This window comes from Kogia breviceps, chromosome 2 (assembly GCF_026419965.1).
Source record: "Kogia breviceps isolate mKogBre1 chromosome 2, mKogBre1 haplotype 1, whole genome shotgun sequence".
In the NCBI taxonomy this organism is placed as follows: Eukaryota; Metazoa; Chordata; class Mammalia; order Artiodactyla; family Physeteridae; genus Kogia; species Kogia breviceps.
In genome coordinates this window covers 52,515,810-52,534,977 of record NC_081311.1, presented here as the reverse complement: position 1 = coordinate 52,534,977, position 19,168 = coordinate 52,515,810, and positions in this window count along the sequence as shown.

Genomic DNA, 19,168 nt, shown 5'->3' with positions numbered 1-19,168 from the left:
TAATTAAGTTGGAGACATTTCTGAAGAAATCACATTATTTCCTTCTAAAATTTTAATGTTCCACTGTTTAAATGGCATTTCCAGAGAAGATTTCAGTAAACTGAATGTTGCCAAAATGAACCTATAATTCCCTAAGGATGCAATATTAATTAGAGAAATATGTGCCTCTGAATTCATCCAATTTTACATTTCATTTTATGGATTATTTTTTGCAAACAGTTTACTAAATGACTGCAGTTGCAGATGGTTAAATTATTACCATCAGAGGGCTGCCATGACTGATATTACAGAAAAGGATAGAATCTGGCTCTTTATAAATAGTAGAAAATAAGTCTTCAGCTTAAAAAAAAAAAAGAGGGGGGTATCTTTCTGCCATGGCTGGCCTTTTGATGGCAATGATCTCAATACAAGGTGACAAGAAATTAATCTGGTGAAAGGGCAGATCGGCCAGGAAAGCTTTCCAAGGCAAATTTCCCTTTTGTATCTCGAAGGCAGCTACCCCAGGTATTGTGACTTCCTTTAACAGGCCTGGCTGTTATGGACGTTGGAACTAGGTTGGTATTATGAGAAAATGTTAGGTCCCAGAGCCAGCCAACACTGGCTATTGTGACCAACCCTCCCAGTTTGCCAAAGACTGTCCTGGTTCTGACACTGAAAGTCCCATATCCTAAGAAACCCTGAAATCCTGGGCAAAACTGGCATAGTTGACCACTTTACTCCTAGATCATAATCTTCATGGACAGCTGGTGCCAGCATTCAGCACAACATATTTTTGTGTGTGTGAGAGCAAATATAAACGGGTTCCAGAAAAGCATGTAGGTCATCCATCCTTCATGCATCAGTAAAAACTGCTTCAGTACAATCTTTTAAAATATAGAATGTGCTGAGATGTGATTGTTTTATTTTTTAAGTTAAGAGCAAGTGAGAGATTTTGTTTATGAATGCTATGTACTAACACTATTCAGGTTAAAGCACCATTTAAAAGGATTTCAAATATTAATAGAAAAATTCACTTTTAATGATCCTCACTTACAGAAAATCACTTTAAATTGCAAAATAAAGTTATTTTGATAAGCAACTAAAGTTAGACTTCATTCCAAGTGAATGTCAGTGCAATTCACCTAGATAGACAGTGCTAAATCAAGCACAGGTCTTTTCAATATTTACTAAACATTCCAGATTATTTAATTGAAGTATAGTTGATTTAGACTATTAGTTTCAGATGTACAGAATAGTGATTCAGTATTTTTACAGATTATACTCAATTAACAGTTATTACAAGATAATGGCTGTAATTCCCTGTGCTATACAATATATCCTTGTTGCTTATTTCTTTTTTACATAATAGTTTGTATCTCTTAATCCCATACCCCTATCTTGCCCATTCCCCCCGCCCCCAAAGGCTCTTGTTAGACCTTTTCTCTGTTCTAGACCCTCTGCTGGGACTGGAGGTGATAGTGAGAAAAAAAAAAACATATAAAGCCTCTATAATAATAAATACGCTAAGATTAAGAGAGGAGAAGCATGAGTAGCTCAGACATAATCGAGCATAAGGGGTCAACTGGTTGGGTGTAGATGTGGTCGTGGATGTGGATGGTAGAGAAAATGGGAGGGCTTCTTAGAGAAAGCAATCTTTAAGCTGAGCTCTGTAGCATGTGTAATACTACAAGCTATTTAGGAAGTATCATCAACAGGTCTTGGCAATAAATTCATTGACTAAGAATATGAAGTGGAGGGGAATATCAAGTAACTTTCAAAGTTTCTATTTTAAACACTTGGCTGTATGGTGTTGCCATTCCTTGGAGATAACAGGTTAGTGCAGGAAGTGAGTGAATTTTACATTAAAATTTGAAGATTAATTGGCACCAATTGCAAAGGAAGAGGTTATGTAGGTAGCCACCAGCTACCTACCAAAATGGTTCAATGGTTGCCCTGAGTAATAAAGGATGGTGAGATATTTACCTGAGTAGTAAGGTTCGTGTTCTTGAGAATATATTGATAAAATACTGTTAAAACAAATTATTATTTTTTAATGCTGCTACTGTCCCAGAGTCTAGGAAAGGTGATGGGGCTCTTTCACATGTGCACAAAAATGTGTGTCTTACATTGCATTCACAGATGAATAGTACTTAGAATTAGGAAATTCATAATATATTCTACTCTGCATTCTTAGACCATCACTACTCAATTAGTTGTTGGCTAACCAGCAGCTTTAGCATCTCAGAGGAGCTTGCTAGAAACAACTTTAGGGCCTCACATACCTAGCAAAGCAGAATCTGCACCTTAATAAGACTTCCCATTGTATATCCTTGCCTCCTTTGTCAAAGATTTACTGACCGTAGGTGTGTGGGTTTATTTCTGGGCTCTCTGGTCTGTTCCATTGAGCCATATGTCTGTTTTTGTGCCAATACCATGCTGTTTTTTAAAAATTTATTTATTTATTTATTTTTGTCCATGTTGGGTCTTTGTTGCTGCACATGGGCTTTCTCTAGCTGTGGCGAGTGGGGGTTACTCTTTGTTGCAGTGCGTGGGCTTCTCATTGTGACAGCTTCTCTTGTTTCAGGGCATGGGCTCTAGGTACACAGGCTTCAATAGTTGTGTCTCATGGGCTCTAGAGTGCAGGCTCAGTAGTTGTGGCACATGGCCTTAGTTGCTCCACGGCATGTGGGATCTTCCCAGGCCAGGGATTGAATCTGTGTCCCCTGCACTGGCAGGCAGATTCTTAACCACTGCACCACCAGGGAAGTTCCCATACTGTTTTGATTACTGTAGCTTTGTAGTATTTGTCTGAAGTCTGGGAGGGTTATGCCTCCTGCTTTGTTCTTTTTCTTCAGGTTTGCTTTGGCAGTTCCGGGTCTTTTATGGTTCCATATAAATTTTAGGAATTTTGTTCTACTTCTGTGAAAAATGTCATGGGTAATTTGATAGGGATCACATTAAATCTGTCGATTGCTTTGGGTAGTATGGCCATTTTAACAATATTAATTCTTCCAATCCAAGAGCATGGGACCTCTTTTCATTTCTTTGAATCATCTTCCGTTTCTTTTATTAATGTTTTATAGTTCTCAGCACATGTTTTTCACCTCCTTGGACAGGAATAAAACACTTCATTTATATTCCAGGGATTTTATTTGTTGGAGTGTAATTTTAAATGGTATTGTTTGTTGACATTCCCTTTCTGATATTTCATTGTTAGTCTAAAGAAATGCAACCAACTTCTGTATGTTAATATTATATCCTGCTACCTTGCTGAATTTATCAGTTCTAATAGTTTTTGTGCAGAGTCTTTAGAGTTTTCTCTATATAGTATCATGTTATCTGCATATCATGACAATTTTATGTCTTCCCTTCAATTTGGACACATTTTCTATTCTTTTTTGTCTGATTGCTACAGCTAGGACTTCCAATACTATGTTGAATAGAACAGGTGAGAGTGGGCATCCTTGTTTTGTTCCATATTTCAGCAGGAAGGCTTTAAGTCTTTCACCATTGAGTATTATATTGGTTGTGGATTTGTCTTACATAGCTTTTATTATGTTGAGATATGTTTCCTATATACCCACTTCGGTAAGAGTTTTTATCATGAATGGATGTTGAACTTTGTCAAATGCTTTTTCTGCATCTATTGAGATGATCATGTGGTTTTTGTCTTCTTTTGTTGATGTGGTGTATCACACTGATTGATGTTCATATGTTGAACCATTCTTGTGAACTTGAGATGAATCCCACTTGGCAAGAATATGCAATGGGAAAAACTCTCATCAGCAAGTGGTATCGGGAAAGTAGGAAAGCCATATATAAATCAATGAAGTTGAATATACCCTCACGCCATACACAAAAATAAACTCAAAATGGCTTAAAGACTTAAACATAAGACATGATACCATAAAACTCCTAGAAGAGAACATAGGCAAAACATTCTCTGACATAAATTGTACCAATGTTTTTTTTAGGTCATTCTCCCAAGGCAATAGAAATAAAAACAAAAATAAACAGATGGGTCCTAATCAAAATTACAAGCTTTTGTACAGCAAAGGAAACCATAAACAAAATGAAAAGACAACCTACAGAGTGGGAGATAATATTTGCAAATGAAGCAAGCATTAAGGGCTTAATTTCCAAAACATACAAATGGCTCATAAAACTCAACAACAAAAAAACAAACAGCCCAATTGAAAAATGGTCAGAAGACCTAAATAGACATTTCTTCAAAGAAGAAATACAGATGGCCAATAGGCATGTGAAAAAATGCTCAACATCACTAATTATTAGAGAAATGCAAATCAGAACTATGATGAGGTAGCACCTCACACCAATCAGAATGGCCATCATTAAAAAGTCTACAAATAACAAATGCTGGAGAGGGTGTGGACAAAAGGATACCCTCCTACACTGTTGGTGGGAATGTAAATTGGTGGATCCACTATGGAAAACAGTATGGAGGTTCCTCAGAAAACTAAAAATAGAACTACCATATCATCCAAGAAACCCACTCCTGGGCATATATCCAGACAACACTATGATTCGAAAAGATACATGCTCCTCTATGTTCAGAGCAGCACTATTCACAATAGCCAAGACATGAAAACAACCTAAATGTCCATCAACAGAGGAATGGATAAAGAAGATGTGGTACATATATACAATGGAATACTACTCAGCCACAAAGAATGAAATAATGCCATTTGCAGCAACATGGATGCAACTAGAGATTACCATACTAAGTCAGAAAAAGAGAAATATCTTTTATCATTTATATGTGGAATCTAAAATATGACACAAATCAACTTAATTACAAAACAGAAACAGACTCACAGCCATATAGAAAAGACTTGTGGTTACCAAGGGAGAGGGAGCTGGGGGATGGTTGAGTGAGAGGTTGGGGTTAGCAGATGTAAGTGCATATATATAGAATGGATAAACAACAGGTCCTACTGTATAGCACAGGGAACTATATTCAATATCCTATGATAATATATAATGAAAAAGAATATTTAAAAAAGAATGTAAATATAACGAATCACTTTGCTGTACAGCAGAAATTAACACAACATTGTAAATCAACTACACTTCAATTAAAAAAAAAGACCCCTCAGTGATTGGAATGCACATTTAAAGTTAAGAAGCACTGCTCTAGGCCACCCTTAAAACCCTTCTTTTGCTTCAGAGTATGACTCTCAAGAAAATCTGAACCATCTGGAAAAATTTGAAAAAATAGAACAGTGAGGAAACTTGACATATCACAAGGAACAGGAATGTATAGCCAAGAGATAGGATAATGTACCAGGAATATGGCTTTTTTCTTCAAATAACTCAAGATCTGGCATGTGAACTCAAGTGTTAAAAATAGGACCAGTGAGTAAAACAGAAACAAAAAAACAAAAAATGTGTTTTAGCTCAATATAAAGTAGAATCCCTTAAGGGAAAAATGTATCTAAATACTTAAGGGAGGTGATGGAGATGTTATCTGTAAATTCTCTAACCCTAAACAGAAAAGGAAGGAAAGAAGAAATCCATGAATATCTATTTTGTCAACTAATAACAGCAGGTACTTCATGTGTTTTACATGTTTCTCATTTTACTGGATGTCTGCCTTCATAATTATTACAGAAGACAAAAAGCAAAACAGAGTTCAAGCAGCAAAAGATGAAATACTAAAAGCTCAGGCTAGTTTTATTAATCCCATTGGCTTGATTCCATGGCAATTAGAAGGGCCACAGTGAGCTGTACTCTTCTCTTTTACTGCTGGTATCTGGTGTTTTGTCTTAAGCCCCCCTGCTCCCATCCCCTCCTCCCAATGCTAACCACATTTTTTCAACCAACTTTTATCTTTATTTCCTACATGTGGATGCACAGGTTCTCTTCCATTTTATTGACTAGCAATTTTGAAATCTTTAGGTAGTAACAGGATTTAAGCCTGGTTTATGTTGGCCATTATCCCTTGCCTGAGTTCGAAAGTGCAAGGTGTGGGCATGTCTGCAAGGTCAAGCTTCAGAGTTTTTTTTAGCCTCGAGTCTCATTTGGTTTCAACCGGCACACTGATAGTGCCTTTCTTCTCTGTGATAATTCCTTTTCAAAGAAGGTGCTTTCCGTATTTCAGACCTCAAAAGTGCACTGCGTGAAATAACATGGACAAATAAAACACTGGTTGCTCTTTTATTACCAAGACTCATTACATGAATAATATGGAGTTTTGTACAGTAAATATGCACTACGGTGTTTACAGTGAATTGACCAATAAGTATGTGGAACTTCAGTGTTACAAATTGTCATCAATACCATTAAAGAAGTAATGACCTTGTAAAAATCAAAAGGAAAACAGAGTTAAGGACTGATTTTATTTTTGTTTTCCTAAAATTCATGCTTCTAACTCTGAAACTGGATGCACAAATTTTTATTAGAGCATGACTGATCTAATACAATTCATAAGTGATATCTTATGACAATTGAATAGTGAAAAAATTTCTCAACTCCAGGGATCCAAGCTTTGCTTTAAGTTGTATTGTTGTATTTTTTTTTCTCAGTAGCTCCTTCATTACCTAATCACATAAGAGGATCAAAGTTCTGTCTTTTGAAGATTAATGAGAAGGGAAGAAAGAAAGTAGCTGATACTTAACATTACCTACTGTGTGCTGGGAACCCCAAGCATATTTTATTTAATCCTCACAGTGACTTTACAATGAAGTAGTATTACCACATTTTATAGCTGAAGAAACTAAGCCACAGTGAAATTAACTGTTGGCTCACTCTGTTTGGCATGCTGTATACATGTTGGATTTTTAATCTTCTCAATTATGCTATAAAGAAGGAATCATTATCTCCATTTTGTGGATAAAAAATGTGGTTGATATAGGTGGTTAAAATGTCCAGTTTTTACCCATTTGAGTCTCAGTTACATAAAAGGGTTTCTCAGTCTTTACAGTATTAACATTTTGGACTGAATAATTCTCCATTGTGGAGGCTGTCTTACAATGTAGGATGTTTAGCAGCATCCCTGGCCCCTACCAGGTACTAAGTTACATTCCCATAGAACTATCCCTACCCCCTGACAACAAAAGACATTGCCCCTTAAGGGATATCTGACAATATCACCCTGGAGTAAGAGCATGTGTGCACAGGAATAGCCATTGCAAGTAAATGACAATCTCAGGATTCTAATGGAGAACCAAAAAACTACAGATCCCTCAATTGTTTAAATAATTACTAATAAATAGTAATAATAACTGACATTTATTTTTGCACGATTATAAGGTGGATATTATTACTCCTTTTTCACAGTTGGGGAAAATGAGGCACAGAAAGGTTGAATCATTTCCATAAGGTCGAAGGCCTGTAAGTGGTGAAGTGATGATTTTTAACTCAAGTAGCATGAGGTCAACCCATCCTTTATATACACCATTTCCTCACCCTCATATGGCAGATGCACTTGATGACCTACCCAGGTGCCATTCCCATCCCCTTCTGCCTTGTAAGAAGAGCCAACGTTCTGTTAGAGGGCCTGCCAATATCCCATGCTAGATTTGCTTTTCCTCACAGCTCTGCTGTATCTAACCCATCCAGAGTAATGGGCTTGATATGAGTCGATGGTATGATTGCTGGTGGTGGAGACTCTGGAAATGTTTTCTTCTTAGTTAAATGACAGACATCCTAAGTGAGTCCTCTCCTTTCCCTACCATTTGGATCCTGAGATATGGCTTCTCTTATGATCTGGACAGCAAAGGCAGAGTGTGAAAGCCAGGGCTTTAAAGACTGGAGGTGGAATAGTATCACTTAGAACTGAACCAAGTCTGGGACTACCTACCTCCAAATGTCTATTTTGAGTGATAATAACACCTATGATTAAGCCACTTTCAATTGGACATTATCTCACTTGCAGCTGAAATCACCTTTAACATACATGCTCCCAAGAAGCAAACCCTTTGTTTCATCTTATACCTGTTTTTTGGAACTCGGGTGCAGAAAGTTTATTCATATTTCTCAGTTCCTGACACATGACCTCCTCTTGTGATAGCTGTGCCTTTATCCCCTTTTAATCCCTATTTCCCACTCTCATTCCAGAGCAACAACTCTGAGGGGTTTGATATATATTTCTTATAGGTATGCATTTATGTCAAATGGTGTTTTATTTGCATGTATCACTAATTTGTATAATAAAAATAAGATGAGTAATAACTAGTATTAGAGAGCATTTACTATGTCCCAGGCATTTAGCTAAGTGCTTTTCATGCATTGACTCATTTAATGCTCACAAAATCTCTTGTAGGATAAGCATTATCCAAACCTTCCAGTTGGTCATGCACATCCTCCACATGGACTCCTAGATGGCCCCCAGTTTCTGCCATCAAAGACAAAGGAACACTGAACATCAGTATTCATGTTCACTAACAGACCCTTGTCTATAGGATACACAGAAAACTATACATCCAGGAGCAGAACTGCATGTTTACAGTGAACATACGCTATTTCTTTTGCATAAAGTATTTAAGCTGATTGGCTACACTAGACTTCATGACCACCAAACATGCATGAAGGTTCTTACATGCCCACATCCTTGCCAACATTTGGCAGTATCTAGTATTGCAATTTTTGTCCAACTATTAAGACAAAATATCTCATATTTACATTTCAAATTTTCTAATTTACTAATAAATTTGAGCATCTTCCTATGATTTATTTATTTATTTTATTTTTGGCTGCATTTGGGGTCTTTGCTGCTGTGCACGGGCTTTCTCTAGTTGTGGTGAGTGGGGGCTACTCTTCATTGCGGTGCGTGGGCTTCTCACTGCGGTGGCTTTCCTTAGGGGCTCTAGGCTTACGGGCTTCAGTAGTTGTGGTTCGCGGGCTCTAGAGCACAGGCTCAGTAGTTGTGGTGCAAGGGTTTAGCTGCTCTGCAGCACATGGGATCATCCTGGACCAGGAATCGAACCCGTGTCCCCTGCAATGGCAGGCGGATTCTTAACCACTGTACCACCAGGGAAGTCCCTCTTCCTATGATTTATAATGGTTATTTCTCCTTAAGGCTTTATTACTTAGAATATAATGCAGACTATCCCCCTTTTATTCAAGATACACAACATTTTCATTCTACACAATGATCAAGTAGGAAGATGCTTTCCCATTATAAATATCATAGCTTATTTGTGAGCAATCAATAGATAAGAAAGACTTGATGGTAAGAAAAATCACAATATAAAGATAACTCCCCTTTTGTTTTATTGGTTTGGGGCATTAAATAGAAAATATAGAAAAGGGAACAGGTCTTTCATTAGTGGGGAGATGTGCTAAGATTCTTCAGATCATTGTTGTAGTTAAGATCTTTCAGTCATTTGAGTTTCATTTATTTCTCCACTCCTATTTGAAGGTCTATTCTATAACCTGCATGGGGTGTGGGAGAGCCCATGCTCTCAAACTGTTCAGCCTGGCATAATTGTAATGCAATAAGATAAGATAATGAGCCACGAGCTGGGACATTTAACCCAGCTGGGAGACTGGAGTTCGGAGGTATTCTCGAGAGAATCATTCTTCATTTTGTTACTTCATCCTGTGTTTAATTAAAAATAAGCAAGTACCCTTAATTCTACATCCCTATCCCTGCCTATGAAAATAGAATACGCACAATCTATTTCATCATTGTCACTGACAACTGAAAAAATTATAAATGCAAGAGACCAGCCAGGTTTTTGAAAGGAGCTACAGGAAGCTCAGTGTTTCTGGGGCACAGAGTGGGAAACAAGTAGAGTGACAGGAGCCAGAGATGGGTAGAGCTTTGCGTATCATGTAAACTCTACTGTAAAGCTGATGGGGAGCCAGTGAAATGTTTAAAGGTTTAAAAGGGAAGGGATTTGGTCAAAAGTCTATGGATGATTTTCTTCATGTATTGCTTCTTTCATTTATTTAGTCATAATTTATTAAATGTCAACTCCACAGTGAGGACCAAAAAACTGTTGGAACTAATCAACAATTCCATAAGGTTTCAGGATATAAAATCAACACAATACAGGACTAGAGTGATTTGATAATATTAAGAAAAGTACTTGATAGATTCTCTAATATGTATCATACTTAGAAGTAAATTCCTAAGAAATACAAAAACAAAGAGGCAAAAAACTAGAAGCATAAATAGTAAATTCCTTTTTGTAATTTTGCTGCATGGAAGGTCTTATTTGCTTCTAGCAATTTATTTAGTTTAAATAGATAATAAATTAACATTATTTCTAATTTTAACCACATACAAGGGCATACATTGAAATTTTTTTTTCCTCTTACACACAGTCCAATTCTCCTTCCCATAAACAACCAGGGTTAATGTTTTTTTGCATAACTTTCCAAATGTAGTATATGTAAACATAAGTAAAAATGTGCAGTTGTATTTCCCACTTTTGTAGAAATAGAAGCATACTATTCACACTGTTTTGACGTTTCCCCCCCATTTAATTTGTCTCAGAAATGAAAATAGCTAACACTACATAGCACGAATCTATGTGTCAGGTCCTATTCTAAACCCTTTTCAAGTATTTATTCATATAGCCCTCATAATAATCCCACGAGGGGAGCAATATTATCTTCATTTTCTTAAATAAGAAAAATGATGTGCAGAGAGATTATATTTTCTTTGTTTAATATCCAGCTTCAAAGCCCAAGCTTTTAAAAATGTTGCTTTAAGGTCTTGTTAGCACTCCATATTAGTATATAAAGAGCTTTCTCCTTTTCTATGGCTATGAAGTTTTACATTAGATGGATGTACCATATCTATTAATCTGGTTGATGCTATGTCTAGCTTCTGTTATTTAAAAAAATGCTGCAATGCATATACTTGTAGATACCTCTCTCTTAGCATTAGTTTTAAATGCAAAATAAATTTGCTGGAGTAGAATTACTGGGTAAAAGAACAAGAGCATTTGTAGTTTAGAGAGATAAACATTTGCCAACTTGCTCTCCATTTTGGGTTGCATCAATGTAGAGTCATACCACCAATGGAAGGATATAAAACCAAATTAGTATTATACTTTTTCCTCCCTTGATTGGATAACTCATAATTTTAAAATGTTGCCTATTGTATTTTTTCAGTTGAGGTTAGAGGATATGTGCAGGATATATTTGTGTGTTTCCTCTGTATTTTCCCTTCCTAATCTACTGCTACTCCATTCCCCACTCAGGCCCTATAATTCACATTTTTAAAGTAGGTTTTTATTTTTAAATTATTCTTACTGCACCCTTTTATTCAGGGTGGAAGAGGAAGAGCACTTTGAAGTCAATACACATTGCTACTTTTGTAAAAGCCTACACTCATTGAAGAGATTGATATTTATGGAAAAGATAGTCCTTCTGAGAGAGACAAGGAACAAATGGCTCTTTGCTGCAATAAGGAGAGGAGAGTGCCACTGAGGGCATCAGAGTGGAGGGAAAGACACACAGGCTCCTTGGTGGCAGCTTTTTGATAAGGTGGCAAGATTTTAGAGGCAATGAATACACAATAGTCAAGGAGAGGTGGAGCTGGGGCACAGGGGGGACCTGGCAGCCCCAAAGAATCCTATGACTCAAATATGGTTCATAAAGGTCCCAGGCAGCAGTGTTGAAGTGACATAGATTGGAACGATCTCTACCTTGAGAGTTTCCAGTGAGGACTGGTAACCACCAAAAAGAGGGAATTCTCCAAAGTGTTGATTCTCTATTAGGCCCCAGGGCATTTTTCAGATTTTGGGAGGAATTCAGGTCCCAGTGATGACAAAAACGTTAACTTGCATTTGTTTAGTGGAATGTAGGGGGAACTCAGAGTCATTCCGTGAAGCTGTTTCATACCTAAAAGGTAAGAAAACTTACTAAAAGTAGATGTTATTACTCTATTTTTCTCTGCAAGTGGCTATTGGAGTTCTCTGCCAAAACTGCTCATGTACATCTAATGAAAAAAACACTGTACCTAGTGTCAATTAATTATTTGATTGGTGAAAAGGGCACAGAAGAGAATGATTCTATTTGGAAATTATGTTCAGAGGTCAATAATTTTAATGAATAACATGATAAGAATCCTATTTCCTGATTCTTATATTGTTCTCTTTATATATAGGATCCAAGCTGTGTTTGAACTGAGCATATAAACTTTGTCCTTTAGGGACAGTGACACAGTTAAGATCTTTCTTTGCTTTAGGATATTGTTCTTTTATTACCCAAAGAGTATTCACCAAGCTAGTAAAGATTTTCTTGAAGATGTGGGAAGAATGTGTAGATAATGGGCCATTTCTCTAAAGGTCTCAGTAGTTAATGTGATTATGAAACCCCAGGACAGTTTCCAGGGAAATCCATATGAATTTTGTTTTCATCAACCAATAGCTATCTCCGGAAGATGATTCATCTCCTCTTAGCTCAGTGTCTTAGTTCTGTCTTTAAAAAGGCATACCATCTAGTGAAATTGGAATTACTTTTGTCCTATTCTATCTTGGTTCAATTTTATCAGTAAGTGCTTTGGGATATCTGGTGAAAAAAACAACTACTCATTTCTTGAAAAATGCTGTAAATAGATTATTTTTAGTTGGTAAACAAAATGCAATACGTCTAAAGCACTATAAAAAGCAGAATTCCATTTAGCTAGACGATATTAATAGAGAAAGTATGTATTTTTCTAAAACACAACTAAAAAATGCTCATCTGTGAATACCTAAGTACTTTCTAGACATGGCCAAGTTGCTGTATTTGAAAATCTTTATAGAACAACAAAAAGAAAACTAAATGTCTTCCAGAATTGATTTCTGCTCCTTTTATTTTTCTGCATTAACATTTTTGGGGTATCTGCTTGTCAAATCCCCATACACATGATAGCTCAGAGCAAGCATGGAAGACACTGCTGGTATCCTCACCAGAGCCTCTTGACCAGGCTGGTGCACCCATATGACAGCTGCTATAAATATCTGTTGCTAAGAACTCACAACTTTCCACTTTCTCAGGAGCATTTCCCTCAGTCTATAGGCCCTGTCTTTCCCAGGAGGCATCCCACAGCTAAAGCTTGACTGCTCTGAGAAAAAAACACACCAGAGCCCTTGCCTCAGGTGGAGACATGGATCCAGAAGTCCCTGTGCATCAGGACATCCTAGATTACCCGTGATATCACTGCTCAAATCCTTCCCCTTCACTCCACCACTTTCCTCACTCTCTTCCAGATATTCCCTAAATATTCCCCTTTAATAAGTGACGTACAACCAACCCCTTCCTCAGGTTCTGGCTCTAGGCAACCAGAGCTGTCATGCCATATGTTCACAGTGGGTAGGTATTTCAAGAAGAACAAGGTGAGGAAAGGCATTTTGTGTAGGGAACAGTGTCTGCATAAATTCAGAGACAAAAAAAGGAAAAGCTGAAAGCTGCCATGCTCAGGAAGATGTTATTTGGGACTTACTGTTTTCAACAGAGGGAAGGCAGGAATTGGGGTCCTGATGAGGGGTAAGTCTGTAAAGATGGATTCCAGTCAACTTATAAGAGGCCATCTAAGCCTCATCTTCCCTAGAAGATCACAAAGGCTTGTGCTGGGGTCTGGAATCAAGATGAACCCAAATATCCTATATCAAAGCTAAATCCTGCCTTCTTGGTGAGTCCCTGTCCTTTTCCCTCTTCATGTGTGGGTCTTAGTGAGTAACTGCAACAGTCACAGGGGTTATGAAATTATGATATCCTAGGGCAAATGAAGTCTTTCTTTTTCTAACAGGGACAACTCAGAACCAACACATCACTCACCTTCACTGTTTGCCCAGATTATTTTGGCACCTGTGTCTGACATGCATATCCACGAGACACATCCTAAATGCTGGATATAAATATAAGACAGAGGAGTCACTGTCCAAGATATAAATGATAAACTCTGCAAAGTACCTAAGACACTCTCTGACTCTCACTGAAGAATTCCTGAAAATGTCTTGAAATTTCATGTTACCTTCAATGTAGCCCACTCAGTGAAATTTCACATGTGTTGCTTACATCCATTTCTCAAACTCTTCCTCCTAGGAGCTCTCTGGGGAGCATGAATGTGCAATTATAAGAGAAGCAAACCTGTGACCTTCTCTTTGGGTCTAAGCAGTGGCCACCTGTCCAGTATGAGAACTTGCTGGGAAATTCTGTGGGAGAGGCAGTGAGTTTTGGAAGCATAGATTAGACCAAATTATAAAGATTATATTTCAATTGTTTACAGAGTTTGGTAATTGAGGGTAACAAATGCTAGCCTGTGTGCCAGCTTAGCCAATCTGAAGTCTCTACAACCCCTCAAACAGCCACTCTATACCATAAAGCTATTTAGGTGAGTAGAGGCAGACTTGCCTACAATTTACCTAAGCAGATAATCCTTCAGAGTCCTGGTGGGTGACAGGGGCTATAGAGGTCCGAGTTGACCAGTGGTACTCATCTCTGCCTCTAGACTCTGTCTTTACAATCTTGCATTTTTGTTGCAGTACATTTTTCTAATTATAATACATGATGAAAACCAAAAAATGCAAAATACAGTACATTACAGAGAAAATAAAATCCATAATAATAATGCTAGCACCAATAACAGTGACTGTATTGACAAATTAGGACATCTTGATGTAGCTGAATTGATGCGGTCATTTTTACAGGGCTTTTTCATTGCTGGAGACATTCCGAAGAAACACTCTTGATGAGAGTGTTTTGCTATTAGCTTCACAGAAATAGCTACCTTAAAATGGAAAAGAGTGCCACAGATAGTGCCATATAGAGACACGATCTTTATCACTGTTCTAAACTCCATTCCCTCACCCATCTTCATTCCAACGAGACTGAGGGATGGAAAAGAAACAAGACTATTATAAGCAGATCTGTTTTGTACATTTCTTCAAAATAAAATGTTTCATGGGGGCAATGTGGCAATAAGAATCCATGTTCTTAATCCTATCATTTTTTTTTTTTTTTTTTTGCGGTACGCAGGCCTCTCACTGTTGTGGCCACTCCCATTGTGGAGCACAGGCTCCGGACACGCAGGCTCAGAGGCCATGGCTCACGGGCCCAGCCGCTCCACGGCAAGTGGGATCTTCCCGGACCGGGTCACAAACCCATGTTCCCTGCATCGGCAGGCGGACTCTCAATCACTGAGCCACCAGGGAAGCCCAATCCTATCAATTTTAAATGTGCATTCTGAGAAAAATCATTTTTTTCTTATAGAAATGAGTCCTTGGAATTAAATAGACATTTTCTAGGTATAAGTGTGAGTGTGTGTGTGTATGTATATACATTTACATATTCACACACATAACCATTTCTGTGGGGATACAATATTTATAATAGCAAAATGTTGGAAATAACCTAAATGGCAATCAATGGGGGAGTGCTTTAACAAATTCATTCTAAAATTATATAAAGGAATTCTACATAACAAATTAAAATAATTATATATATGTAACTGTGTGTCTGTGTGTTCATGAAGTGACAAAAAGTTACAATATCATGTTATATTTATACTTTGTCATTTTATTTTTTGATTTAAATTTTTATGAAGCTGAGATAATCTAATATATATTATATATAATTAATAGCTAATATTTAAAAGAAAAGAAACAGGGAATATATGAAAACACTTAAACCAAACTAAAGAAGCTTTCACTAAGAAATGTAAAACAAATTTTGTTGAAAGAGGACTAGGTAGCTGAACCCCAGGAGCTGTGCAAACAAAGAGGAGAGGGGGAGGTCTCTCCCAGCAGCCTCAAAACCAGCAGATTAAAGCTCCACAGTCAACTTGAAGTGCCCTGCATCTGTGGAAAACATGAATAGACAGCAAAGTATCCCAAGTTGAGGAGGTGTACTTTGGGAGCAAGATATACTATTATTTTCCCCTTTTTTCTTTTTGTGAGTGTGTATGTGTGTGCTGCTGTGTGAGATTTTGTCTGTATAGCTTTGTTTTCATCATTTGTCCTAGGGTTAGACTGACCCGTTTTTTTGTTGTTTTTTTTCAATAGAAATTTTTCTTCTTAATTATTTTTTATTTTAATAACTATATTTTATCCTACTTTATTTTGTCTTCTCCCCTTTCTTCCTTTCTTCCATCCTTTCTTCCCTCCTTCCCTCCTTTCTTCCTCCCTTCTTTCCTCCCTTCCTTCTTCTCTTCCTTCCTCTCCTCCTTCCTTTCTTTCTTCCTCCCTCCCTTCCTTTCTTCCTTCCTTCCCTCCCACCCTCCTTCCTTCCTTCCTTCCTCCCTTCCTTCCCTCCCACCTTCCTTCCTTCCTTTCTTTCCTTTCTATTTTTTCTCCCTTTTATTTTGAGCTGTGTGGATTAAAGGCTCTTGGCACTCCAGCCAGGTGTCAAGGCTGTGACTCTGAGGTGGGAGAACCAACCTCAGGACACTGGTCCACAAGAGACCTCCCAACTACACGCAATATCAAATGGCAAAAATCTCCCAGAGATCTCCATCTCAACACCAAGACCCAGCTTCAGTCAAGGACCAGCAACGTACAGTGCTGGACACCCTATGCCCAACAAAGAGCAAGACAGGTCTACAGCCCCATCCATTAGCAGAAAGGCTGCCTAAAATCATAATAAGGCTACCAACATCCCCAAACACACCACCAGATGAGGACCTGCCCACCAGAAAGACAAGATACAGCCTCATCCACCAGAACAGAGGCACTAGTCCCCCCAACCAGGAAACCTGCTCAACCCACTGAACCAACCTCAGCCACTGGGGACAGCCACCAAAAACAGAGGGAACTACGAACCTGCAGCCTACAAAAAGGAGACCCCAAACACAGTAAGATAAGCAAAATGAGAAGACAGAAAAACACACAGCAGATGAAGGAGCAAGATAAAAACACACCAGACCTAACAAATGAAGAGGAAATAGGCAGTCTACCTGAAAAAGAATTCAGAATAATGACAGTAAAGATGATTCAAAATCTTGGAAATAGAATAGACAAATTGCAAGAAACAGTTAACAAGGACCTAGAAGAAATAAAGAGGAAGCAAGCAACGATGAGTAACACAATAAATGAAATGAAAAATACTCTAGATGGGATCAATAGCAGAATAACTGAGGCAGAAGGACAGATAAGTGACCTGGAAGATAAAATAGTGGAAATAACCACTGCAGAGCAGAAGAAAGAAAAAAGAATGAAAAGAACTGAGGACAGTCTCAGAGACCTCTGGGACAACATTAAATGCACCAACATTCGAATTATAGGGGCCCCAGAAGAAGAAGATAAAAAGAAAGGGACTGAGAAAATATTTGAAGAGGTTACAGTTGAAAACTTCCCTAATATAGGAAAGGAAATAGTCAATTAAGTCCAGAAGCAGAGAGAGTCCCATACAGGATAAACCCAAGGATAAACACGCCAAGACACATAATAATCAAACTGTCAAAAATTAAATACAAAGAAAACATATTAAAAGCAGCAAGGGAAAAACACCAAATAACACACAAGGGAATCCCCATAAGGTTAACATCTGATCTTTCAGCAGAAACTCTACAAGCCAGAAGGGAGTGGCAGGACATATTTGAAGTGATGAAGGAAAAAAACCTCCAACCAAGATTACTCTACCCAGCAAGGATCTCATTCAGATTTGATGGAGAAATTAAAACCTTTACAGACAAGCAAAACCTGAGAGAGTTCAGCACCACCAAACCAACTCTACAACAAATGCTAAAGGAACTTATCTAGGCAAGAGAAGGAAAAGACCTACAAGAACAAACCCGAAACAATTAAGTAAATTGTAATAGACACATACATATCAATAACTACCTTAAATGTAAATGGATTAAATGCTCCCACCCAAAGACACAGACTGGCTGAATGGATACAAAAACAAGACCCATATATATGCTGTCTACAAGAGACCCACTTCAGACCAAGGGACACTTACAAACTGAAAGTGAGGGGATGGAAAAAGATATTCCATGCAAATGGAAATCAGAAGAAAGCTGGAGTAGCAATTCTCATATCAGACAAAATAGACTTTAAAATAAAAACTATTACAAGAGACAAAGAAGGACACTACATAATGATTAAGGGATCAATCCATGAAAAAGATATAACAATTGTAAATATTTATGCACCCAACATAGGAGCACCTCAATACATAAGGCAAATATTAACAGCCATAAAAGGGGAAATCGACAGTAACACAATCATAGTATGGGACTTTAACACCCCATTTTCACCAATGGACAGATCATCCCAAATGAAAATAAATAAGGAAACACAAGCTTTAAATGATACATTACACACAATGGACTTACTTCATATTTATAGGACATTCCATCCCCAAACAACAGAATATACATTTTTACAATTTAAGAAAAAATCCAAACCCAAATTGTAGAATACCTAAAAATATCAATCATGAAAGCCATTCATATCAGAAGGTATGAAATCAAGACATGAAGTTTTATTGAAAATAGAAAAACAAAACAAAACAAACAACCAAGGGAAGGCAGAAGGATGGATTTAATAAAGATGAAAAGCATAATGTAATTAACTAGAAATAAGAAAAATGGCAGAACTAATAAATAAGCCAAACACCAAATCTTTGACCAAGCCAATAAACTAGCTAATGCAGAAGTAGGAAGCACAAATTCATAAAATAATAAATGATGAGGGATAAATCACGATATTTGGAGGAAATTAAAAGATTGACAAGAGACTACGTTGTTCAACTCTGCAGAAGCAATTGAAAATGCAGTGAAAAAAGGAATACATTTTTTAAAATTTTCACTAAATTAAGTCAACTCAATCTATAGACCACTCACTATGGAAAAAATACAGTTGTGAATATGCTAACCCTCTGTCAGAAATCATCAAACTCAGACATTTTCTCAGGGAAATGTTAACAAAACTTTTACAGATTAGAAAATTACAAAGCTATTGAAAATGTTCAATAACATAAAGAAACCAAGTAAGTCTTTTTATGAAGCTACTCTTACAATGACATAAAAATCCAACAAAGAATTTGTAAAAAACCAAACCATTGTTATGATTACTGATGAAAATGCTAAATAAGTATTATCAAACACAGTTTAGCCACACATTAAAACAATAAAACTATGGTATAACCAAGTGAAATTTATTCCATCACAGCAAGTATGTTTCATCATTAAGAAACCTCTTCATTTTTTCATATTGATGGACTATAGGAAAAAGATATAGTTCATTTCCCATAGATGTTGAAAGGCCTTTGATAAAATTTAGTA